Raw genomic sequence first — 27,371 nt, 5'->3', positions numbered from 1 at the left:
ATTACGTACATTGGGGGAAAGTGTACATAAAATGCATGTTTGTGTGTGTGAAAATAACATACAAAAAATTCATATATTAGTCAAAAATACTTACAAAAAAAGTGTATAAAGCTACAACTCCCAGTGTTCCCTGGAAAGAGGGGTTGGCTGTGAAACCACTCTGAGAACTCTAGTTCTATGAGGGGAATAGGGGCCTCCTAACATTTCTCAGGACCCTTTACAAACTACAACTCCCAGAATTGTTGGGGGAAGCCGTGTCTGCTTAAAGTGGTGTCATAGTGCTTTAAATGCATGGTGTGGATGAGGCCTTAACTGGCTCCATCTGTTCTTGGCTCTGGCTACCCCCTGCTGGCCTTTCTGCTTTCCACTCTGCTAGTCCGAGTAGCCATCAGTCAATACTTGAGGATCATAAAATCAGCAAAATGCAACTGAACCATGCTCACAGGCTAAGGTGTGTGCATTGTATCCCACAATCCTATGCTCACTTACTTGGGAGTCCATCCCATTGAGCTCACCAGGACTTCCTTCTGAGTTTGATTGTGCTGTTTGGCAAGTCATGGATCAGATTGGTTGTAAGGCGATTGCTCCCCCTTGACATCAACCCTCAACTTAAAGACACGGCTGGGCAGAGCTTCTCGTACTCTCCAAGCCACTCTAGGATAAGATGATAAGAAGATTACAAGTAAAGCCTCTGTTTAGCAGTTCCGCCATATCCCTGTCAGACACAGCAAGTTAAATTATAGCGCAGGCCGCCAATGAATTGATCATCCACTCAGCCTCTGTAACCTAAGGGGAGAAAGGATCCTTGACAATAATAAGTGAAGTAATCCCACGAAAGTTTATTTTAGTTGGGAGGGGTTGGACAAGTGCCCTTAGAAGGCCCTCTGGGAAGGCAACACAGGCTGAAACTAGGAGCTCTGAGCTGCTTTCCCCCTCGACTGTTAAAATTATGAATGCTATGGTGAGAGCAGCTGTCTCTCCCTCTATCTCTCAATTTCTCTCAAACACACAACTCGCAGTCAGCTAATGAAACTTATTGCCAAGCTCTGACCAAACACTACTTCTTCACACAGTGTATAATTGTAGTATCCCGTGAGTCTGAGATAGGCCACACACACCACAAAAAATGATGGAAAGGAAAATGAAGAGGAAACAGTGTGTGGTACGGTCCTGTTCCAATGAGCACTTGGTACAGCCTTGTTCTGGTTAACATGATTTATCAGTATGTAGGTTAGGGCATCATGCATAACCTCTAGATGTTTCTTTGGAAAAGCATTTCCTTTCCTTCTACCATCGGCTTTTGAAATGAACTTGTTAATGGAAGTTACATCTGACTTGTGCTCTGAAGAATATCTGCAAGTACAGTGATGGAGCTGGGTGGGTATTTTTCACATAGCACTTCCAAGAAACTGGTCTTGTTGAGCAACAGCCATTTGGCCACATTCACACACGGCATTTTGTGACTGAGAAATGACGTTTAAGAGTATTAGTACACTGTTCAAATATTCTGGGTGTGTGTGGATGTACATTTCTTCTTCCTATAATCCTGCAGAGAAAGTTTGAATCTTTTCCTCTGGGGAAAAATGGGCTGGATCCAACAAAATCATTGCACAAAATGAATGACTTCCACTCATACAGTAAAAGTTCCTCTACTTCCCCTCTGCAAAATCTGCTCCAGACCAGCTTGTGGGGTGGGTGAAAAGTCAGCTTTTTAATCCAATTGCTGAAGATCCATGATGGCTGCTGTCTCCCATTCATTATCAACAATTCACGAACATTTTTACTTCAAATATGAATAGTTCCCAGTTTTCTCCCTCTCCATCTTGCTTGGTTGAGTGTGAATGTGTGCACCATGCTACATTACTCTACTGTGGATGTGGGGAAGCTTTTGCCCTCCAAATGCTGCTGAACTACATCTCCCATTATCCCTGGCCATTGGTCATGCTTACTGGGGCTGATGGGTGCTGTAATTCATCAATGTCCGGAGGGCCAAAGGATCTTGACACCTACTCCGTTGCTCATGAAACATGGTGGGGTGGGACATATTATTAGTTAGCAGGTCATAACGAGGGGGCACATTGTCTTCACACTGAGCTTCCACTTCTTTAAGTTTTCTGGGTCCCTCTTCCCCTCCCTTTCCCACTCAATGCAAAATGACATCTCATCCAAAGCTTTCTCGCGTCATCTTAATCTCTCTTATTTTGCACTTTATACCTTTTTGCTCACATGATGAAGCTTTTACCTGAGACAGCAATACCTATTATCTAAGGCATTAAGACGCATATACACTTTCCAGCTGGGAATAATGCAAATCAATTGGATGTCAGTGGCCCAATAAGGATGAATTGTATATTTTCTTGAAAGTGGAGTGAGAAAATAAAAGATGTCAAACTCTCTGACCTTAACACCAGCTCTGTCTCAATATTCATATATTTTATGCATGCATGGGAGACCATTTATATCTTCCTTATAATCCTGTAGGGAAGTTTGAGTTCATCCTACTGGGGACTATTACTTGTGCTTCTTTTTTTTTCCGGAGGCAGTTATGATTATAGGTACTTACTAAGACAAGAATAATTGGCCATAAAAAACCTTTTATAGTTCCACAATTATTTTTGCATTGACTAAAAGTGGCAAGGAAGATCTGGTTTTATGATCAAGTCCTCTAACTTTGCTTTCATTTAATTTTTCAGCTCCCCCACCCATTTCTCCCTTCCTTCCCCACAAATACGATGTATTTTTAACTTGGAGTATTAGCAGTGTTTAGAAAAAAGAACGATCCGTTTCAGAATTCAAGGAGAACAGGAACTTTATAGCCTCAAATATCAAATGGGGGGGGGAGAGAGTTCTTGCACGTCAGGGATGCTAGTTTGGGGCAAATATGAAGTAAAATGAAGTGTGGCCTTCAGGTACAATTTATCAGACTGAGCATGCAGGTTAGATTCTGAGCCTATATATAGCTAGGGGCACCCTATTGTCATATTTGTGTCCCTGATAAATACTCAGCCATGAGTGACAGTTCTGCTCCCTGGCCAGTTGCATTGATGTCACATCTACAGTACATATCAGGTTAGCAGCTTCCTGTTCTGGCCAGTGAGCCATCAAGTCATGTGTCTGCCACTGAAAATGCTGAACTTTGAGTTTGGAACCTCATTTGACCCTCTGTCGGCATCACACTTAGACGTCCTGCATTCCACATGGCAATTTTTTCTTTGATGTGCATATAAACATAGAGTTTTAAAAGAGAAAAATAGTGCCCGCTCTGGAATCTGCTGCCCAAAGTGGAAAACTTCACCTAGTTTCATTGGAGGACTCACCCCATCCAACTCCTCCATTGTTAAAGATGATAAACTAATTTTCAACTGTCTCTTTCTTTGTTTCGTTGGGGGAAAAGAGACTATGTTGGGGACAAATACCCATCCCATTAGATTATTAGACATGAATAGAGTTAGAATTGTTTCACTTTTAACTGCTCCAAATGAAATCTGCAGATGAATAGGAAGCCTGGCTTTTAAGAAACTCCACCATAAACATAAACAAAGCCACTGTGCCAAGGAGCAATTATCACTCTGTTGCTTTGTCTTTCTCTCTAGCAGGATGGTGGGATGTTCCTGCTTTGTTGAAGCCAGGCGCATCTAGCCCAAACTTGCATCCTCATTTCTAAAGTGTGTGGGCTTTATTTTCGGAGAGGGTGTTCTTATCTTGATGAACAATGTTGATTCCTTTTATTTGTTCCCCCACATCATCCTGTATTCACTTTGGTTCAGCTTGCAGTAAGAACTGATAATTTCGATATAATATACTATGCTTTAAAAAAACCACAATTAAACTTTTTGTTGAACCATTGTGTGTGTGTGTGTGTGTGTGTGTGTGTCTACTGTTTCATGGCTTCCCATGGGTTGCTGCAACCAAGAAACCCACTCACAGTACTTCCACCTGCCTGAATCATTGGTATGTGGAACAGGGAGCTCCACGTTGCCAGAATGACGGTAGCCTCATTCCATGAGCAGAGACTGGTGGAGCTGTTCCAGGTGCTGTTGAGTATAAGCCACTTTGCATGCCTCCAGTCAGTAGAGGGCAGGGTTGAGATGAACAGTTAGGAAAATACATATTGTGGTTTCCTACTAAACCCCAAGCTCCACCCATTCCTTTTTCTCTCTCTCCTCTACACATGCAGCTATGGAACTAGCTCTCACCATGGAGGCTTAGAATCTAAAGGCATCCTTTTAAATATGAAGAGACTGTAAGTAAATGTCCTTTTTTCTTTCCAATGATGCTCCCAATGGTGTGCTTTATTTATTCTTCTTAAGCAACGCTAGTGATGTGTGAATGAAACAGAACAGGTGGTGGAGGGACTTGGTAAATCCAAGTTCCAGGCTGGTAACCCTGCTATGAACTATAAATCAACCCATTTTTTTAACTCAATAGATGCCATATATTTAATAATATATTTTTTTCCAAATAATAATATTTTTTATAAAATCTCAACAACTTTTGGGGTGTCCTTGTTTTAACTTTTTTGAAATATGGCAACCCTAGATTGCCCCCTAAGTTAGTTGAACTCAGGCCCTTTTGAAATCAATGGGATGTTCGCCAAAGCCGAAGTCCTGTTGATTCCACCAGGAAGTAAGTTAAAGAAACTTAATGGGGAATACAAGTCTCTGAATTTGTTTAATTTCAGCACTGAAGTGACTTTATTCTCAAAAGTCTAATTGTGCACTCACTTCCAGCCATAGAGTGGATACTTGCAAACTCTCCAACATTTCTCAGATGAAAATAGGGACGTCATAAGGAAAAGTGGGACATTCCAGGATCAAAATAGGAACTGGGGCGGATTCTGTAAATCCGGGACTGTCCCTGGAAAATAGGGACACTTGGAGGGTCTGTACTTGCCCACCCAAAGCCCTCCTCTCATTTTGCCAAACTTTCCCCAAAACTACAAAGTCCGCCCTCTCTGAGTCTTTTCAAAAGCAGATTTAAAACATGTCCTTTGTATATTTGCTTAATTCACAGGGTTCCCTCCCTTCACAGCTACATACACAACGTGTCATCTTGGAAGTATAAATTGTTGATTGTAAAGCTGCCTGCCTCCTTTCCCAAACCCTTTCCGAGGATCTTTTTGTTAAATATACCCAGACACCGTTTGACAGATGAGCGGCTAATTGCTGCGCGAATTACCTCTATCGATTCCTGTTTCATGTTGAGCCAAACAAACAAAAGATATTAATGCTTTGGAGAGGGGGGAAAAATGAATGATGACCTTTCTCTGCAAACACAGCTTGCGGCCTCTGATTATTGGTGATTCCAAAGAGCAGCGGTCAATCGCAATAGCTGTAACGCTATGATCACTATAATAAGCTTGCCTGACCTTCTCTGCCATGTTAAGTGGTTTAAATTTATTTGCCCAACAACTCTAAAGCTTTCATTTAAAGTCACAGAACAGCCAGTTCAACTTTAAGAGGCAGTGTTAGGGGTTGGTTGGGGGATTGGCTTTTTTATTTATTTCTTTGTTTTTTTTGAAGAAAGCTTTGCATGCAGAGAAAGCTTGCAATGTTGAGTGTCCAAACAGTATAAAGCTCAAATGCCATTTAAGTCTCTATGGCTAGAATGAGAAGTTACAAAATCCATGTAGCTGAGGGAGAAAAAGAGCTAGACCTCTCATTCCCCTCTTGAGTCCCTACAAGCTGTCCGATACAATTTACACATGTCTTGATGCTGTGAGTTGTGAACCTGTGATGCTGGATTGTTGCAAAGTCTCACTCAGACTAGACCCAATGAAATTATTGGACCTACATTAGTCATCTTCATGAATTTCATTGGGTCTCCTTTGTGTATGACTAGCAATATGTAAAACCCATTTTGTGCTTTCTCACCTCCACTGCCAGTTGTTGGTTGATGACGATGGAGAACAAGGCGACACAGATGTCCTGTCGCCAGGACTAGAATTTTGATTTTCTTTGCAATTTGATCTCATTTTCACTTCTCACACCGAAACATGAACGAAAACACAGCTATCTTTCAATATTCACACATCTCCAGATTTTGCAATGCAGTTCCCTGAACAACCAGTACGTACAAATATGCATATGTTACAGGAATGAGTGCAAAAAAAGGGAACACATTAGTTCAAAAAGTCTTTATATTAGATGAAATTCTTTCCCAAAAAAGGTATGCCCAAACTGTATACCTGTGGCCAGGAAATGAGATATTTTTGATAGTTCTTTCTGCTTTGTTATGGCTTACAGCTAAACAAATAATGTTATTACCTACCATTACAAAAATACTATACAGCGGAACCTTGGCTGTCAAACGCTTTGGAAGTCGAATGTTACTGCTTTCGAATGCCGACAACCCGGAAGTGAATGCTTCCATTTTTGAACACGCCTTGGAAGTCAAACAGCTTCCGAGATGCATTTCTCCATTTTTTCCATTGCAATTGCCAACCGGCAATTGCACCTCAGTTGTTGAATGTTTCGGAAGTCAGATTATGTTCGACAACTGAGGTTCCACTGTATTAGGAGAATTTGCACTAAAATTCTGATTGTCTTGCCCAGGACGTCTCTGAGGAAGGATGCCCCTAGGCCTTCATCAGAACTAGGTAGAGCAGAGGGGGAGGTTCCTGGCTCTGTCAGTGGATGACAGTGAGGGGTATCATCTGGCAAAGCAGGTGAGGTAAGCATATGCAGGGCAGTGGAGTGTCATTCCACTCCACTCCCCGCCCACTGCATTAGGTCATGTGCTGTAATAGGTTACAGTGTCCAACAAGGACGTGGAAGACCAATCCTCACTCAGCCATGAAGTATACTGGGTGATTTTGGGCTAGACACTGTCTCTCTCCCTAGCCTAGGATTGTTGTGGGGATAAAATGTTGTGGAGATAAAATGGAGAGGGGGAGAACTATGTACCTTGAGCTCCTTGGAGAAAAGGTGGAAAATAAATGTCATCGTCATTGTCATCATCATCGTCGTCGTCATCATCATCATCTCAGCTTACCTCAGGGAAACATTGGGCCTGTTTTTGGTCTGAATTGTTCCAAGAAGTGCTTAAAAGACATAATATATTCCAGTCTCCCTCCAGTTGTTTTTTTTACAATCAGGACTTTATTTCCAGAGGGTGTGATACGATTGATTTTGGAAACCAATCTTACTGCTTTAGTCAAATGGAGAGTACATTTACATGCTTTTTATTTCATTTTCCACCTCTTTTGTGCCTCCCACACCTGCTCCTCCTTGCAGTTCAGGGCTGCACTTTTCCAGGTTAACTGCAGCCCCAAGAGTTTTACTGAAGTGAATTTCCTTCCCGTGGTCAGGCCTTCTGAATCACTAAGGGAACCCTATCCATCAAGATTTAACATTTGCATAATCGGCAACACAAAATAGCTACCTAAGTGCTTCTCTGTTGCATCTAGGTGAGGGAGTGTAATAAAGTAGGTCAGATCTATTTCCATAGATGATAATTTATTGGTAGCTCTAGGGAGGGAGGGAGTCAGGCGACAGGTAGGTAGGTGCATAGGGTGGTGCTTTTCCAAATTTCATGCCTGCTGGGGACACTTTCCACCTTCCCCTCTCCTGTGTGCCTGCCATGAGCTCTTTGTGCATTTTTAAAAGTGAACTTTTTTGTGTATTTTTATGGGATAGAACAGACTTAAGGATGGAGATATCTAGAAATGTCTTAGACAGCATCTGGACCATACACTTAAATTTGGAGGAGTGTGCCTCCTCCTCTACATGTATCCTGGGTTTTGCATGGTTTTGGGAAGTCTGAATTAGGTAGGTTGGCATTAAAATGTAAACCGAACCAAAATTCGCCCCCACCCCTACTTTCTACAGAATTTGTAGTTTGTTAAGGATGCTGTGAGTTGTAAGAGATCCCTGTTCCCCACAAAGAACCACAATTCCCAGATTGGTTTATTAATCAGTTCTTCTTCCAAGGGAACTCTGGGCACTGTAGCTCTGTATGTAAGGAGCTCGTCGTACACTCGAGTAGGACCCTGGCAGAGACACATGCCCAACTGGCATGTTCCCTCCCTCCTGGTTGATTGTTCGGGAGCTTCAAAAGCTTTCTTCAGCCTGAACATCACAGAGACCGATGCCAACAGACACTGGCACACTTAGGGATCCATAGAATCTTCTCAGCTTGCGTAACAGACACCAGCAACTCAGCATTTTGGCTAATCTACTTTATTTACATATAAACACACAAAGAGCACTGCAACATGGCTCGCTCGCTCTCTAGCATCAAACAAGCAAAGAGAATGAACAAAGGACAATAGTTCCACTTCAAGGAACACAGTAACACAAACATCCTGTCTCCGTCACTTCCCACTCTGTGGAGTCAAAATATACACCATCATGTGATAGACAAAAAATCTCATGACTGCAATCACGGAGCAGGAATTCTAACACTGTACTCTCAACATCCTTCACAAACTGCAGCTCCCAGAATTCTTTGGGGAAACCTATGCCTTTCCTCAATGAGCAGTTGCAGACTCCCTGCACAGTTTCGATCATCTCCCACATAGTTTAGAGCCCCAGAAACCCCAGGAGGGGAGAGTGCTCTTGTGCATGGGTCCTGCTTGTGAGTTGTCCACAGGAACCTGGTCAGCCATTGTGACAAAAGGAAGCTGGACTAGATGGGTCATTGGCCTGATCCAGCAGGCTCCTTATGTTCATCGAAGCCACTGAGAAGCTTTGATGAAACTCTTCCTACTGTTTCCTCCTCTACTCTTGCTCCTCTCAAGCCTCCCTGGTCTAGGACAAGGAAAATGACAAGGCAGGAGTAGCCCTAATAGTAAATTTGTCTAATATGAAATTAGCTCTGAAGGCTTTTCTAAGGAAAATTCGGGGGGGGGGGTGTCATTGGATGCACTTATAAGAATATATGCTTTCCTCTGGCAACATGTGTTACAATGATTTGACCAACAATTAAAATTCTAGGTCACCATATGTAGAATGGCTTGTTTTGCATTGGGGGAGGGTGCAGGCAAGTACAGAATGTTCCTGAAAATCAGGTTGGGGGCTTTAAAAACATGTTAGTCTAGGCTGAAATGGAGACGTTGAAGGGTCAGCCCATATCACTGCAGGTGGACATTAGTTTCATAGTGACTGGAGGCAGAGTCTTAAATTAGTGCAGTGCATTGGTTTCATTCACTACTCTTAAAGAAACAAATGCCAGAATAATGAATGAGTTCCAAATTTCATGGATTGCTTGCTTATTTGTTTGTTCATGAAATGTATATGCTAAATTATATACATTTAATGTATATAAATAATGTAAACTTAAACAATAAGTGCTCTCCGTGTTGTCTGTGATAAAATATAAGCTTCTATAAAACAACGCAGTGCAATTTTACAAAGTTTTCCTTCCTGAGGCTTTGAAAATTACAGCATTTGAACCCAACCCCTAAGGCATGGGTGGGGAAGCTATCTCAACCCAAGGTCTGTATTCTCTTCTGGACAACCCAGATTTCAGTGGTAGGCGGGGTCAGAGGCAAAGGTGGGTGGAGCAATGATGACGACTCTTGTTTGCCTGGGGAGAGAATAGAAGGATGTGTGTGGTGCATCTGTCTAGAAATCCCTGACTTTTGCATGGCTGGGTGATAGGCTTCAGGGAATTGGCTGCCTCCCCCCTTGGCGGTAGATAAGCAGAACAAAATGAATGGAGTCTTCTTACCAGTTAGAATTCTTTAACAATTACAGTGAGGGATAACGAACGTCTCTCTCTCTCTCTTTCTCTCTCTAAGAATGGTGGTACTTCCAATTAAGGCGACACCCCCTCCCGTCCCTTTCAATCCATGTCACCCCTACGTCTGATAACCCGAGCTTGTAGTCGCTGTGCTTTTTCTCCCCCCCCCCCGGCAACTTTATCCACTCTCCTAGAATGTGGGGAGGGGGGGGGAAGAGGGGTGCTATCCAATGACTGTGAATCTGTTAACCCTCTCTTTCTCCCAGTGTTTCTTCTCCTAACTGCTCTTCATCCAGTATTTCCCAGCTTTTCCCTTCTGAACTATGCCTCTCTGCAAACCACTGTTCCAAATCTATACTGTCCTCCTGCTCCTGGGAAGATTCAGGGTCAGGGGTAGGAGATGGCTCCCACCATGCCTCCTCATTGTAGCCCTCCTTAGCACAGTCCCTGACACTGGGATGTAATATTTTGCACAAAGGTATGAGTCACAACCATTTGCTCCACCCACTTTTGCATCTGGCCCCACCCACCACTGACCCGGAGTCCTAGTAGGTTGCCTTTGGGATAAAAAAAAGTTCCCCATCGTATAGAACACACACACATTCACATACACATACATACATTCTGGATGCATGAAAATTTTCTTTTGCAATGCAACTTAGTGAAAATTAAAATATTTCACTTCCACTGTGTATGCATCTATTTCAAATTATTTTTTTTAAAAAAAATCTTTGCAAGGGACATTAAATTCTTAAAGTTCATACAGCGTGTGAGTGGCAGAACATGTAATGGAACATAATTATTCTCATAAAAGCCTTGATATGTCCCCTGGAATGAACTACAACCAATTCATTGCACATTGTTTTCTTGAACAATGGCTGCTTCAGAACTGGACTTGGCAAATCAAGCTATTTCACCACCACTGTTGGAAAATAACTAGGTTTGTTCTGGACCCAGTTTACGGCCCAATTTAGACCTGTTACACTCATGAGCTCAGCAACGGAAGGGCTCATACACCTCCCTTCAGTCTGCATGAGTCCTCAATATCTGATCACAAGCTCCTGCAACTATCCAACTATCCCATCACTCTAAACCTGGCTTACCGAGTGGCAACAGGAGGCACTGTGACAGGAAGTTCTCCTTGGAAGTTTCTTTCCCTTGCTCAACAATGTGTTCTGAAATGCTGCTATGTCAGCAGACCAGGGACCCTGGGAAATGCAATTTCCCTGGGTTGTCTAGGTTCTTCCACACATGCAGTGTGGAACATCCTGAAACCTAGGAAACTGACCTAGCAGTGCTCATGCTAGCAGGGGGCAAAGGCGACCTCTAGAAAATGTCTCCATCTTTCTGCTCCTTATGGTGACCATTTGGGCACCAAGTGAGCATGATGAGTGTCCCTTCCCTGAGGAAGGATTTGATATGAGGTGCATCAGGCCTGAAATAAGCCTCATTTTAAGCATCTGGAGCAAGGATGGGGCACTGCTTTCATCTGGGATGCTGGATCAAAAAGTAGCTAGCCCTCCATGGGGGACTTTTGGCAGGTGAGTGGATCATCTTACCTGTCAATCATCCATTATTATATGATGTCAGGAAGATCTGACATAGCAAGAAAGCAGCAAACCTTGCATTGGATTTAGACAGTGCTGGGTGCAAAAATTCTCTAACTAAACCAATACATATGAAATTACATTCGTCAGTTCAGTTTTTCCTAGTTCTTTCCCGTTGCACTGCTCAACTGCATTCTTTTTTTAAAAAAAACTCCAGTGTTTCAGTTCTCAAATGTTTCTCAAGTGTTTCAGTCCTTTTTCCCTATTACAGATCAACTCCAGCTCTTCAGATCTCTGACTCTACAACTCTCTATCCTATTTTCTAGCTTGACTTATATGTAATATTTTCAGTCTGTATCCCAACAGTTTAACCAATCAGAAGAAGAGTAGTATCTTGCCTAAGTTTGTTTTTCCTTGCCAGGTTCCTAGACTGAACCTTTGACCCTCCTGTGCAAAATATCCCCTTGTACAAAACTTCCCAAGCAAGATAACCCTTGGTACTTTTAACCTTCCTTTGAACTTTTGACCCTCTTGTACAACTGAGTTTCTAAAGCAAAAGAAGCAACCATTCTGCACACAAAATGGCTGAAAGTTGTATTCCTTCATAGATAGTATTGAAAAGCACTTTCCAGAGTTATCATGTGCATCATTTGAAAACTTTTTCCGCTGTTGCATTTGCCAAAAGATATGAAAACATATCCATTGCTGATGTGTGAATGCCCTGCTGCCAGGCATGCGCCAGATTGGCTCAGGAACACCCAGAAATATTTCCAGCGTATGGAAAATACCTCAGCCACTTGCTGAGTCAATGTGAATTTGTGAGTCCTCTATCCCCCTTCAGCCACCTGCTGATCATCCAGTGCCCTCCCTATTCCCTTTAAACAATACCTATCTCTTCCTACCTCTCGTCTCTGGAAGGTGGTATACTGCATAGCGATGCAGCAAAACCCAAGACATAGACACTCATGGGAATTGTAGTTTTCACAAGACCTACCGTCATTGCAATCTGTTAACTAATATCTGTGCCCCCAAAGCTTGGACAAGCCAGACCTGGCAGGATTCACCAACATCTCTAATCCTAATAGATTAGCAGGTATGTGTGGCACTGCCACCAACTTGGAGAAGGTACATGTATCTGTCCTAATGCGAGGGTCAAAGGAATGTTAAATAGCAAGCCTTGCAATGACGCATTGCCATTGGATCGCGGGGGCTTTAGCCTTTAAATAATCCCTCAGGAAGTTCTTTTCACGTGAACAGAGTGGTGCAGAATTGCACCACTCTAAGTATCTAGCTCATCTGGTGGCGTGTTTTCTGGGGAAGATATCAGAACATATTTTTTCTAAACCAGATTTCTTTAAAATTCAGTTCTGGTCCCCCTTTCAGTTATAGATAGATAGATAGATTCTTTATTGTCATTACACAAGTGCAACATTGCACAGTGCAACGAAATTGGATGTCATCCCTTAAAAAAACAACAAAAGCAAAACAGCAACAACAACCAAACAAACCACATTCCAGCCACACCCACACCCACACCCATCAAACTCCCAGGTCACACTATCGAGTTACAGCATTCAAAAAGGCCACAGCTCTTGGATAGAAACTATTTTTCAGTCTGTTTGTCCTTGACTTGATGTTTCTATATCTCCTGCCAGAAGGCAGTAGTGCAAACAGACTGTATCCCGGGTGAGATGCATCCTGCAGGATGTTGTTTGCTTTCCTAAGACAACGGGAACCGTACAGTTCTTCCAAAGATGGGAGAGGATGACCAATAATCCTTTGGGCTGTGGTTATGACCTTCTGGAGCACCTTCTTCTCCCTAGCTGTACAACTGGAGAACCAAGCACAAATACAGTATGTGAGAATGCTCTCTATGGAGCCTCGGTAGAAGGACACCAGCAGTTTCTCACTCAGATTGTTCTTCTTTAAAAGTCTGAGGAAATAAATTCTCTGCTGAGCCTTCTTCACCAGAGCAGTGGTATTTGCGCTCCAAGTCATGCCCTGATCGATAGTCACTCCCAAAAACCTGAATTCCGCCACCCTCTCCACCCGTTCCCCGTTGATATACAAGGGCTGAATGACCGCCTTTTTTGTCCTGTAATCCATCACCAATTCCTTGGTCTTAGCTGTATTAAGAGCCAGATTGTTCTCTCCACACCAAACACAGAGCCGCTCCACCTCGTCCCGATAGGCGGACTCATCCCCTCCTGAAATGAGCCCCACCACCGTAGTGTCATCAGCAAACTTGATGATTTTGTTGCTGGAATAGATGGCTGTACAGTCATACGTATAGAGAGTAAAGAGCAGGGGACTCAACACACAACCCTGTGGTGAGCCGGTGTTAAGGCTAAGGGCTTTGGACATATGTGACCCTACTCTAACCCTCTGAGAACGTTCTGACAAAAAATCCAAAACCCAGAGACAGGTGGAGTTGGAGAGTCCAATCGCCTCTAGCTTGGACACCAGTCTATGGGGGAGGATAGTGTTAAAAGCAGAGCTAAAATCCACAAACAGCAGCCTCACATAACTCCCCGGCTGCTCCAGATGGGACAGAGCAGCATGGAGAGTGGTGGTGATAGCGTCTTCTGTGGATCTATTTGCCCTGTATGCAAACTGGTAGTTGTCAAAAATTGGTGGAAGACCAATTATCACTGATACTTCGCTGTTCAGAGTATTGGCTTTCTGACAGGGTTTGGAATGAAGCCATTTTTATTAATTTAGTTATTTTTGCTGATATAAAAGATCGTCTATCATGTTAATGATGTATCGGTCTGTGGTACCACTGAACAATAATTACAGAATGTTCTTAATAGTAAATCATTTGTCACAATCACGGGTCTCTGCAACAATCTTTTGTTGAGCAATAGAATACATTAGGTGGGCCGCGATACACCTTTACGCTTACCAATTAAAAGGTCCTGGACATATAGAATTCACATGAAATTCAGGGCAAAGTATTATAAATTATGACAGCTCCTTAGGAAATCCTGCTAGGCATATAACTTGCTGCTAATTTTTAACTTGTCAGACAATTTATACATGTCTTTTCAAGTGTAATTGGAGACACAAAGACACAGGCGTTCCAGTGTGTCATAGCTGAAATGTAAGGGAGGTCAGAAAATATGAAGACAGAACGAAAGGGAACACCTGGGAAGGACTCTTCTTACTATGGAGATTCTTTTCCTCTTCAGTCTGACTGATGAATTATTGCATTTCTTTTACTATTACAAGTCCCTAGCAAGAATTCCAGAATTTTTCAAAATAGTTAATCATGAACCATTGGTAGGGATGGACTAGAAATCTGTAAACTTCAGTTATTATTAGTATTTCTCTCACCTTCTCATATTTTCCAGTCTTCAGCTCTCCACATTTCCACATCAGCTTGTAAGTTATTTATTTATTTATTTATTTATTTATTTATTTATTTATTTAAAATGTCCTCTGGAAAAGTAACCAGCATTTTAGCACAAACCTCTCCTCATATATACATTATTGTCTAATATACAGTTTGATGCACACTTTATCCCATTACATACATTTTTGTGCACATTAGCTGGCTGGAGAACTGCATTGCAATATTCAGAGACAGGTGAATTCCAAAGGCTGACTGTCCTTCAGTTTGTATATTGTTTCAAAACCTGTGAATTAGGTAGATTCATATTTAAATGCCAATTGAATTGAATGTCTTCCCCATCCTTATCTGTTGAGTTTGTTTCCTGTTCACTGTTGAGCATGTGAGCTGACTAGGAATCTAGTCCACCCCTTTTCTTGCATGGCGCCTTTTGAGTTTCCCCTGTGCCCCAGGGTTAAGCATGAAGGTGAACTACTAAGTAGGAGGGTCAATCAGGAAACCATCTTTGGAATGCTGCCTTGTTTGCACACATGAGAATCAAAGAAGCATAGAATTGTAGAATTGGAAGTATGAGGAGTTACAGAGTGTGTGCAGACCATTCCCTATGGAAGTGTAAGCAACTCAGCCTTCCAGAGATGCTTAAGTTGTTGATCAGCTCTTGTATTCCAGGTTGTATGTACTCACGAAAATTCGTCTGCATTTGAATGTGAATTTTTCTCACTGTACATGTTTCGCATGCAATTTTGCTTAATATACACTTATTTCCACAAATATATGCATTTTAGGCAGACTTTACTGGTATATGCATCACTGCAGACATTTTACAGCACTGTAAAATTCAGAGGAGTGTGCACTTTGAAGGATAACTGTGTTTTGGTTTGCATAATAATTTGGAAAGTGTGAATTAGGTAGATTTGCCTTGAAATGCAAACTGATTCAAATACCGCCACCCCCTTGCATCTGTTGGATGGACAGAGCAGTCTAATTCCATCCCCTTTCCATTTCGCTGAGAGAACCATTTTGTCCCATTTTGCACAGCTTAATTTTTGAAAGAATACACGGGAGTCTCTATTTAAATTGTACACATTTACTTTCTTATGTACTATTTATGCAGAATGCCTATTTTTCCTGTGCTCTTCAGTGCGTTTCCCATAAAATACACATTTTGTATGGATTTTTAAAACATGAAATGCCTATTTTTGCATCCACACCCCGTCCATAATGAAACCACACTGCAAAATCTTAAGGAGATTTTGGGAGTTGCTTTCCAATCGACAAGCAAATTCCAGACAGCTGAATTGTGTGAGGCAGCTGCAGGAAGTGGACCAATGATTCGCTCAGTCCATTTATCTCAGTATTGTTGACACTGAGTGGCAACAGCTCTACAGGATTTTGGGGAGTGTTCTCTCACAACCCTACTTGGAGATACTGGGGATTGAACCTGGAGCCTTTTACATGCCTCTTCTCCAATCCTTGGAGCATTCACCACCCCACCCTTCTGACTGGCTTGAACCCTAAACAGGATCACTTGACACTGCTGCATTTTGTTGCAGAACCCTCTTGTTTAAAATACTTGCAGATGACTTTTCTGAAACTCAAAGCAGAGAGAGAGAGAGAGAGAGAGAGAGAGAGAGAGAGAGAGAGAGAGAGAAACCATTAAAACAAAACACACTGTAAAACAAAATAAGCAATATAAAAAACAATAAAACAGTATAAAAACTGCATAGCCATGGGGGTGGGGAGCTGGCTGAAAAAAGGGGAAAAGAAGCTCTACAGCCCCTTCTGAATCCCAGCAAAGATGTTGGTTTTTCAGAGTGTTCAGGTAGAAGGTTTAAAAGCCTATGGGGCTACTGCTATAGTGACCCTGCTTGAAATGGCTACTGCCCTTATTTCCTGCAAGGACAGTGAACAATGCTCAACTGGTACATCAGCTCTTATGCAGAGAGACCATCCTTCAGATATAATCATGGAATTGTAGAGTTGGAAGGGTCCCCTAGAGTCATCTAGTTCAACTCCCTGCAATGCAGGAATCACAGCCAAAGGATCCCTGACAGATGGCCACCCAACCTCTGTGTAAAATCCTCCAATTAAAGTATAATCACCTCAAGTTTAGTTCCTTGATGTGTATTTCCCTTTTTCTTCCTCTTCACACGAAGTTGTATTGTGGGGGAAGAGAACGCTACAAAAACACTAGTTTGATGTGTCACATCCACATTCCTTTTGAGTTGGGTTTTGTGTGCATTGCTAGATCTGTCTATTCCTGATTTGCAATATGTTTATTCATAATTCCGCTTCCACCCATTTGCACGTTAATCGGTGGGTCTTTTAAAATGCATGAAAATTCATGTATTTTAACACAAATATAAATTTGAATATGTATTTATCCCAATGTGCACATTTCCCTTTTTAAAACTCTTAATACATTTTAGGATATATATATTTAAAAAAATATATAATTTGGTGTGTGATTTGAACTAGGAACCATGCTGCAAAATTCAAAGAAGTGTGAACAAGGATAATTACACCCCAGCCCAATGTATTGTGCTTATTTATCTATTTATTGAATTTATACCTTTCCCTTACTCCCCAAGGGGACCATGGTGACAAAAAGGCACACAATTTACAAACAAAGTGATAGGAAAAGCGTTCTAAAAAACATTCTAAAAGTGATTGCAATCAAAAACTTTCTAAAAGCAATTATGTATATTCTTCCATCAAGATTGCCAGGAACAGTATTCTTCAGCTGCCAAATGCCTGGGTAGATCAAAACATTAAAACTCCTCCTGACAGGACTGGTGGCGGGTACACCTCACTGGGGAGGGCATTCTGCAACATAGCAGCCACCACCAAAAAGGCCCTGTCATGTTGGGTCCAAGATGGTTGGCATTGGAGACTGTGCTCTTTTAGGTCCAGATCACTTAAGGATCTTTGAATCCCTTGGCCAAGACCTAGTGAGGAACCTTTTGGTTTGCTTCTATATAGCAGAGCTGGGGATATACAGAGTTCAGGACCTGTTGGATAATAAACGTGCACTAATGTTGGAACCTCTGATGTAGACATCCAGTCTGAGGTTGATCTCATGGTGGAGAGAAAGTTTGAGAACTCATACCTGGCACCCAAGTTATCTACACCCCTCTAGAACAGCAACATTCCAAGGACCACAGTGGTGGGCAGTGCCAGAAGCAAAATAACCAGAGCAACAGATGTGAATTTTACCTTTGTACAGTCAGCTAGTTTCTATGTACACTCTCACACACCTCTCTATCCCGACAAGCAAGAGATACACCCCAGACAAGCCAGAACACTCAAGGAGAATGCAAAGTGAGGCTGCTAAGTGATGTGACCTTGACAGGAGGTGGCCTAAGAAAAATCTCAGGGGTCAGAAAAAGAGATCTGGAGGCATGCTTTTGGTTCTCATGCCTTAGGTTCCTCAGTCCTGTTCTAAAGGAACTTGTGACCTTCCGGATGTTGTTGGATTCCAACTCCCATCAACCCCAGCCAACATGGCCAATGGTCAAGGATGCTGGATTTGTAGTTTAACATCTGGTGGGCCACAAGGTTCCTGTCCCCGCTCTAGAGGGACAGAGAGTCCCTCAAAAACAGAAATTCACACGTCTTTCCTTTCCCCCAATGTCCTGCCTTCGTCACCCACCTCTTGCCATGTTCTGTCCAGAAGAAAAATCCCTCCGATGCAATGGTTGTTTTTATTAAATTCTCCTCAATAAAAAGCTCAGGCAGGATTTATTAGGTACTCAGGGCGGACGTTTAGTATTTCGCCAGTTATTAAGTGAAAATCAATAGAAAGCAAAGAAAATGGAAGTCGCCGCTCTGTTAGCACGGTGTTGTCGCCTAGATATTATGTCGGCTGTCTTGTAGATTCATGACAGACGAAAGCAGCTAGGAGAGGACTCTTTCTGCTTACATTGCAGGAGCCAAAGTGGGGTTATTCATTAGACGAGGCAGTCGGCCAGATGGATTTCCAGCTCAGTTTTACCATTTATCTTGAAAATGCCGGTATCGAGTGAGAAAGAACACAGATATTATGTGATATCAATGGCAGCTTTATGTATCTAAATCAGGATTTATCGTTATTTTGTTCGGAAGACCTCTTCTTCTTTTTCCTCAAGAAATGCCATTTCACTGGGAGAAAATAATAGCTAAAACCGTGTCAAAGATAACCTTTCATGATGTTTGTGCACCACGGGCTGTAAAACAAATAGAACCCAGGGTATTAATAGGTTTAACCACATCCTAACAAATCATTCCGTCTGATTTTGTGTGTGAGAGAGAAAGTATGTGGGTGTGTGTTTTTTTAAAAAAATAACCCAGTGCTCCAAAACAGGAATTTGGATGATCAGTCACTTCCCTTGCCAGAGGTTTAGTGATAAGTAACACCAGATCTTTTTCTTTCCTTTTCTTTTAACTGCCTCAGAAACCATTAGTACCTTTACAGCTCTAAAAGACTGTAAGTGTTCTGGTGGAGGGTTTTTGTTGTTGTTGCTAAAATAATCAAACACAGTTTTCTGACTGTGCTGCGATTTCAATTATGCCAGCACAATGCAAAACAAAAAACACCTCCCCCACAAAACAGCAGATCCATATCCATGTTGTCTAGTTTTTTAAAAAAATAAAACCTCACCACTGTGTTGAACTATACCACTTGTGCCTATTTAACTAGGTTAGACGATGGTTAGAGGGCAAGGGGCTGAAGACTCATTGTGCCTACTGCGTGACAGAGGGGGCAGCGGAGAAGGCCCACTTCCTACTGCAATGCAATCTATGTGGGGCTTCCCTTACTGAAATATACTCGGAGTCCTGTAGTGATTTCATGCTCTTTATTGCAGCTTGCAAAACAGTGATTGAATTGCCCCCCAAACCTCAGGCTTTTATATACATTATTGTACCCAATGAGTCCCGTCTGATTGGCTGATTCTGCTTCCCTCCTGGAGCCTCATTGGTCTTTTCCTGCAGGTCAATCAGTTGTTGCATTCTACGATCCTACCAGCCTAATAGGCTGATTAACTTCTTCCTGGAGCCTGACTGGTCTTCTCCTGCAAGCCAATCAGTTGTTGCATTCTAGGATCCTACTTACCTATTGTTCTAGGATCCAAGGTTAGTACATAACACTTAACGCTTGATCTGGAAGCTACAGTTAGTGCAGAAGGCTGCAGCATGATTGCTGACAGGAGTGAGACCCTGCCAACATATAACGCTTGTGCTCAGAGACCTATACTGGTAGCTGATTTGCTGTCAGGTCAAGTTCACAGTGTTACTTTAAGTCCCTTTAAGTCCCTTAACAACTTGGGACCAGTGTACCTGCGATATCACCTTACCACATATATGTCCAGTCAACCACTTCAATCTGCAGATGCTATGCAGAGAACTGAAATTCTTGTAGGTACCACATAATACTTGTTTTTTAACTTTTTGTTTTATTTGTTGTTATTTTCCCCTGAGACCTTAGGGTAAAGGGCGTGGGCATAGCCAGGGAAGGGTAGAGGGCAGCTGCCTCTCCCAGAACAAGTAAAACAATAGAAATATTTAAGCAACTGACCAATCACATTGGTTCTGCCCCCAACAAAAATCCTAACTACGCCCATGGTAAAGGGTGGGGAATAAATTAATAATAACAGCACACTGAACTTTCCTGTTGAATTGAAACTTTGCTGGGGGAGAGAACATGCTAGTTTCATGGGAGACACCCATGTAATCAGCCCCCTGTCACTTGATTCATCCATTAAATTACACTTCTAGCTACATGGGCACCATTCATAGATAAGGGGCTGCATCATTCGGGAAATATGTCAAGGATGTTTTCTCCAGAATGGTTGACCTTCCCAGATTGTATCCTGGTGCCTTGGACTGGACATAATAGCTCTGAAAGTCTCTTTGTTCTTTTTCTTTCCTAGTTAAAACAAAAAGGAGTTGATGAGCGGTCAGCAGTTTTCAAACCTGGATCTTTTAAGAGGATTCCATTAGGCCCAGAGCTGACAAGACAATTTCTCTGGCTGTAAAACAGTCAAGTCAATCTTGTCACCATATAGGTACCATTATTCATATTCTGTAGGTCTTTCTTCTTCAAGGTCACTTCACATGTTCTGGGCGTGTTTCTGTGCACAGATATAATAAACATGGATTTGCAGATGTGCATCATATAGGCACACTCTCCAGTAAAGTGAGTCTGGATTGTTGTTACCTGCACAGGTGAGGCCACGCCCACCTCTAGTCACATGCAGAGGAAGTCTGTCCCAGCCCAGAAGGAAACAGGAAGTTTACCTGCTGGCTGAGCAAACTTTCCTCCCCATGTGTAAACATGTTCACTCTAGGAATGTTGTACTTGACTGCTCTTGCGTTTCAAATCCCACAGTAGGGGCACACAAGAATGGCGGATCAAGGAGGGTCACTTCAGGGGGAGTGAGAAATGTCCCTATTTTCGTTTGAGGAATATTGGAGGCTATGCTAATCGGTTTGTCTTCATAATACAGTGGTATCTCTGGTTAAGTACTTAATTCGTTCCGGAGGTCCGTTCTTAACCTGAAACTGTTCTTAACCTGAAGCACCACTTTAGCTAATGGGGCCTCCTGCTGCTGCCGCGGAGAACAATTTCTGATCTTATCCTGAAGCAAAGTTCTTAACCCAAGGTACTATTTCTGGGTTAGCAGAGTCTGTAACCTGAAGCGTATGTAACCCGAGGTACCATTGTAATACATCTTCAGCTGCTATCTACTGATCTATTGTCCAGTGCCTTTCTTTTTTACCGCTTAACCATTAAGTTTGCTTTTCATTTCCACCTGTGTTGTTACTTACCTGAATTTTTACTTTGATGAGAGACAGTGAGGACTGCCGTCCCAATCTTAATAATTATTTGCAGCAAAGAGAATTGTCTCTAGGGATAATCCATGCTGAGCCTTTTGCTTTTCTTTCAGTTTATGCTGGAGACAGACAACAGTATTTAAAAGCACTGGAGAAGGGATGATAGCAGGACATTGTTGCTCCCTCAATTGCGTTCACTGTTACTCCTACAGCCACCACAACCCAACCTTCTTCTACAGCCGTGATTTAACAAAAGCTTAATTTTAAGGAACCCTTTCCACAGCCACTTACCTGCTGAAGAACACCTGGATGTCTACTATGGTCCCTTTGTGCCATGGCAGAAGCTGCTGGGGCATGTTCAAGGATGTACAGCTGGCCCAAATGGAGCATCTGAAAGGCCTAGAGGTCTTCATTCTTGCATGGAACAGACAGTGCATCCTGGGATATGCTGGTACTGGTGGGCAAGCTATCTTTCAGGGAAGCTTGTCCTCAAATAGTGATTTTCACCCACCAAGGACATACCCCCTCAACTGTCCCAATTTAAGCGGGACATCCTGGAATTACAGAGGTCATCCCAGCTTCTGATTGGATCCCAGAATGTCTAAGAACATACTACTTCAGGCCACTGTGTTGCTCTCACAGTGGTTAGATTAGATGCCTATGGGAAGAACAGAAGCAGGACTTGTGCACAACAGCACACTCCCCACTTGCGATTCCCAGCAGCTGACGTTCAGAGGCCTACAGTAGAGATTTCGGTCCTTTTCCATTCCAGAAGATGTTGTGATTTTGGGAATGTGGCACTAAAGGGGGTTCCATAACAACTATGAGGCAGCTTAAATTTCCCTGGTCAAAATTAATAGTTCTTCCGTATAGGAACAGCAGAAGTTGAGGCATACTCAAGCCCTGGCAGAAGGCTTAACATGTGCATAATTCAGTCATTAACATTAACTTGGCTTAACAGGACTTAGAAATTCTTAACCATGGCTCCAATTCTGGCTCTGATTCAACAGAGCATGCATAGACAACTAAAAAAATAAATAAAAGGCTTGAAAATTGTTGAGCGGTTGTTTGCTGAGGAGCAGGTGCATGCTGGGAGACTGAGTTCATTGCCTCAGCCCTCCTGAACAAGGGGAAACCAGGTGTTTGGGGTTTTTGGAATGTTACATTTCCACACATCTGGCTGTCGAATTGTTTGAGTACATGATTCCACACGCAGTTCATGATTTGTGCATAAGGCCCCAGAGCAGGTGTGCCTAAACTGATGTTGCTGAACTAGAACTCCCATCATCCCTAACCACTGGTATTGCTGGCTATTGCTGATGGAAGTTGGAGTTGACATCTGGAAGGCCAGAGGCTCCTCTCCCCATATCTAGACAGCTCCAGTCTGCCAAGCACAGCATAGTCCCAAACAGTCAACTAGTTGCCCAGAAGAACTTCTCCTCCTTCTTCTACCCTTGCGAGCTCCTTCACCACCCCAGAAACTGCACCAATGGGTTGAGCGGAAACCCCAGAGCAGATATTGAAGCTGGAGGGGGGGGGAGAGGGAGGGAAGAGAGTTTCTATTGCATGAGCAGAAGTTGTTCCACTCCACACAATGACCTAGCTGGATACAACCCAAAATTGCTACTATTGGGGTCCCTTCCAACTTGACAGTTCTATGATTCTATTTTATTTCTCCTTTTATGCTGCTGTTGTAAATTGGGTAATTTGGATGCATTTTGTTTTTAAATCAGTTTGTACAGTGGTTTTTCTTTTTCTTTTTGTAAGCTTCCAGAAGACTCATTGAACAACAGGATATGAAGAGTCCCCTAAAATAATCAAATAAATATATATACATACCATGATCAACGACTCTACCACCCCCTTGCAGACCTTTGCTTTGCCATTTAAAAAAAAACAAAACTTTGCATTCTTTCTGTGGCAGATGTCTCCTTCTTGAGAATTCTTCCAAATCTTAGCACTTTCAGAAATGCCTTTTATTCCCTTACCAGGGAATATACAGCTTACCAGGCAGAGGGCCTGTGGAATCCCATCAGATGTTAAGAAGATGGGTAATTATATAACATTTAGGAAACGTCAGCCCTGTATAGGGAAGCTTTTTAAGGTGTAATGTTTTACTATGTTTTTATATGTGCTGGAAGCACCCAGAGTGGCTGGGGCAACCCAGTCAGATGGGTGGGGAATAATAATAATAATAATAATAATAATAATAATAATAATAATTCCTGTTTGTCAATGTGTGTAGGGTTTGTGTGTGTCAGCCAATCAGCTCTGCAAGCAAGCAGACGCTGGACCACTGCCAAGCAGAGCAGCACTAACATGTCAATCCTATGCATGTCTACTCAGGAATAAGTTCAGTGAGTATTACTCACAATTAGAGATGGGAGAGAAATGTGATCCAATTCGCATCGAAAGACAAACGTATGAAATTATCACATTCCAAAATTGTACGTGAACCGAAACACATCTTATTGTTATCATATAGATTTACACACACACACATTATGCATGTATGTCTAGATGATATACACACCCCTATATATAATGTGGGCTATCTATTTTATCTATATGTATACATCTGTTTGTGTGCTTACTCCTAAATGGTCAAAGTACTTAGCAGTCCTCTCAGTGGAAATGTTTCTTTTTTAAAAAAATAAAATAAAAACCCCCAGAAAGATGAGCACCTGATTTGATTAGATATATATATGATCATATTTCTTTTAAAAAAACAGAAAGAAAGGAAAGGATAGAATGTAAATGCAGCACTAATTGAATTACACTTTGGCACTGCGAGGCACTAATGTAAATATTCTTGCGAGTAGGCCTAAGACACTCGAAGTAATTACTTAAAGGCTTCCTTTCAAAGAATCCCCCCTTTATTAAATGCCTTTTAACATTAGCACTTTCTTCCTGACAAATTAAATGAAATTTCATTACTCTCTCTGACTTAATGGCATGAGGCTGCCTGTTTCTCTCTCTCTCTCTCTCTCTCTCTCTCTCTCCCTCTCTCTCATGTGTGTGTGTCCGTGTGTGTGTGTGTGTTAACTCTCTGTGGGCAGAAGACAAGGAGTTTGTTGGTGCTCCCTCCACATTCCCAGATGTCCCCTGCCTTGCCATTACTGGGAGCAGTTGACCAACCCTTCCCCTCTCTTCTGCTCAGAATGACAGTGTGCAATGGAACAGGATGTTCTTCTCTGCCTTTTCAAGGCATGCAGGCATTCCCGATTAGCAATGAATTTTAAACCAGGGACATATTTTCAATTGTAAAAACAACCAATTGGCTCAGCTCACTGAGGGTGTATTCAGACATGACGCATATTGTGTTAGTTTTCCTGAGTATAATTCTGTCCCATTTCCTAACATTATTTTCATGCTACAGTACCTGTTGTTTTATTGAACTGTGGCATTTTGACTGACATAACAGCGTGACACACCAAAAAAATTTGCACCAATGGGCAGTGGCATGACACAACAACAAATGTCATTGGACAACAATGTTACTCTCCCATCCTTTTTGCAAATGCCTGCTTCTGTTTTCCAATGATTCCCCTATAAAAAGCAGTAGGAGACTCTTAATCTCAGGGTCGTGGGTTCAAGCCCCACATTCGGCAAAAGATTCCTGCCTTGCAGGGGGTTGGACTAGATGACCCTCAGGGTCCCTTCTGACTCTACAATTCTAAGATTCTAGAAAAGAATCGTGTGCCAAGACACCACCCAACATTTCATCTCATTGCTTTACTCCCATGATTGTGGGAGTAAACATATTGCAAACATATTATTTCTGGAACCAATTAACATAGATATGAACACTAAATTTCCACTAGATTTCCAGAACTGAAATATAAAATGGAAATTAACAGTTTGGGAAACATAAGGGAAATGGAGCAAACTGCCATGTGACTGCAGCCTGAGTCTCTCCCAGGATAACAAGAATTCAGGCAAGGGAGGGGGTTTTAAGTTCAAAATATCTGTAGGGCACCAGGTTCCCTTGACTTGGGCCACTTCAACACCATTCAGTGGTACCTCGGTTTAAGAACAGTCCTGTTTAAGAACTATTCAGTTTACAAACTCTGCAAAACCAGAAATAGTGTCCAGGTTTGAGAACTTTACCTCAGTATAAGAACTGAATCCAAATGGTGGAAGGGCACTGGAAGTGGGAGGCCTCATTAGGGAAAGCACGCCTCGGTTTAAGAATGGTTTTGGTTTAAGAATGGACTTCCAGAATGGATTAAGTTTGTAAACTGAGGTACTACTGTACATTTAAAGCACCAGGATACTATTTTGGCACTAGTTCAGTTGTGCAAATCAGAATTAATTTACCTTGCTGCAGAAGATACAAATGAAACAATAAATTAGATACACACACACACACACCCCGCAGTCTTAAGAGGCATTCCAAATCAGGAATTGTTACCTGAAATACTAAAAACAAAAAAGCTAACATGATTCCACACACATATTTTGTATTTCAAAAAGTAATGAAAATCAAAACCTTGGAGATGATGTAGCCAAAAGGCTAATGCACCAAGAAATTTTCAACAAAAATGTCAAATTACCAAAACATGGAAATGGGGTGATAGCTAACTTAAATCCCATCTGCATTACACATTTAAAGCACTATGATACCGCTTTAAACATCATGACTTCCTCCAAAGAATCCGAGGAATTGTACTTCATTGAGGACAATGAGAGTTGTTAGTGAACCCTTCTCCCCTCACTGAGTTACAATTCCTGGAGTGGGTTTAACAAAGGAACTCTGGAAACTGTAGTTCTGAGAGTGGGAATAGGGCTCTCCTAACAACTCTCAGCACCTTAAACAAGCAACAGTCCCCAGGATTATTTGTGGGGAAGCCACAACTGTTAAAGTGGCTTAACAGTGTTTTAAATATGTGGTGTGGATGAGGCTTGAGGCTACATCAGCCTCAGCTTCCTTGCAAGGCAATAATAATACTGACCTGTTATACCGGTTTGTTGTAAGGTCTGCAAATAAGGCAAAAGATTTAAAGTGCTTTGAACTTTACAAGGACACGTCAAATGCAAAGGATTGTTACCACTATTACTGGGAATTGGGATTATTAGGCATTTTGAACTGCACAACCTTCTGATCTCAAGTCGCCGTTGGCTATAATGGGAAGAGGGTGATTGTTCTGGTATGCTTGTTTGGCCCTTAATCTCATCCTCTAAGATTTCAAGCCTCAGCTTCATGATCTGTCCTTCCAGTGAGCTCTTTGTCCATGGAGTTTTCTTGGTAGGGATACTGGAGTGGCTTGCCGGTTCCTCCTCCAGGTGGATCACGTTTGGTCAAAACTCTCCACCATGACCTGTCCATCTTGGGTGCCCTGCTCGGCATAGTTCATAGCTTCTTTGAGTTATTCAAGCCCCTTCACCACGGCAAGGCAGTGATCCATGAAGGGTGATCCGTGAAGCTGAGGCTCCAATACTTTGGCCACCTCATGAGAAGAGAAGACTCCCTGGAAAAGACTCTGATGTTGGGAAAGATGGAGGGCACGCGGAGAAGGGGACGACAGAGAATGAGATGGCTGGACAGTGTTCTCAAAGCTACCAGCATGAGTTTGACCAAACTCCGGGAGGCAGTGGAAGACAGGAGTGCCTGGCGTGCTCTGGTCCATGGGGTCACGAAAAGTCGGACATGACTAAACAACAACAACAAAGATTTCAAGCAGTGTCAGAACCCTGCAGGACTATATCTGGGGCTTTTGGGGAGTGGAGGTCATGCAGATCTCACTAGCAGTCTTCCTGGAACATACCTCACACATACCATTGAGGTTTGCTCATGCCAAAAACTTGCTTATCTCAGAGCTCTTCTCTCAGGGCTCAGGGTATCCAGCTCTGAAAACAAAGACCTTGGAAGATAAAGCACATGGAACTTTTTTTTTTTTTTTTTTTGGCTTGGACCATGTATCAGCCTCTAAAGAAAATATCTCTGTTTTCTATGCTAGAGTTAGAATGGGTTC

This window comes from Podarcis cretensis, assembly GCF_951804945.1.
Source record: "Podarcis cretensis genome assembly, chromosome: 14".
Lineage (NCBI taxonomy): Eukaryota > Metazoa > Chordata > Lepidosauria > Squamata > Lacertidae > Podarcis > Podarcis cretensis.
Note: the sequence above shows the minus strand (reverse complement) of the source record.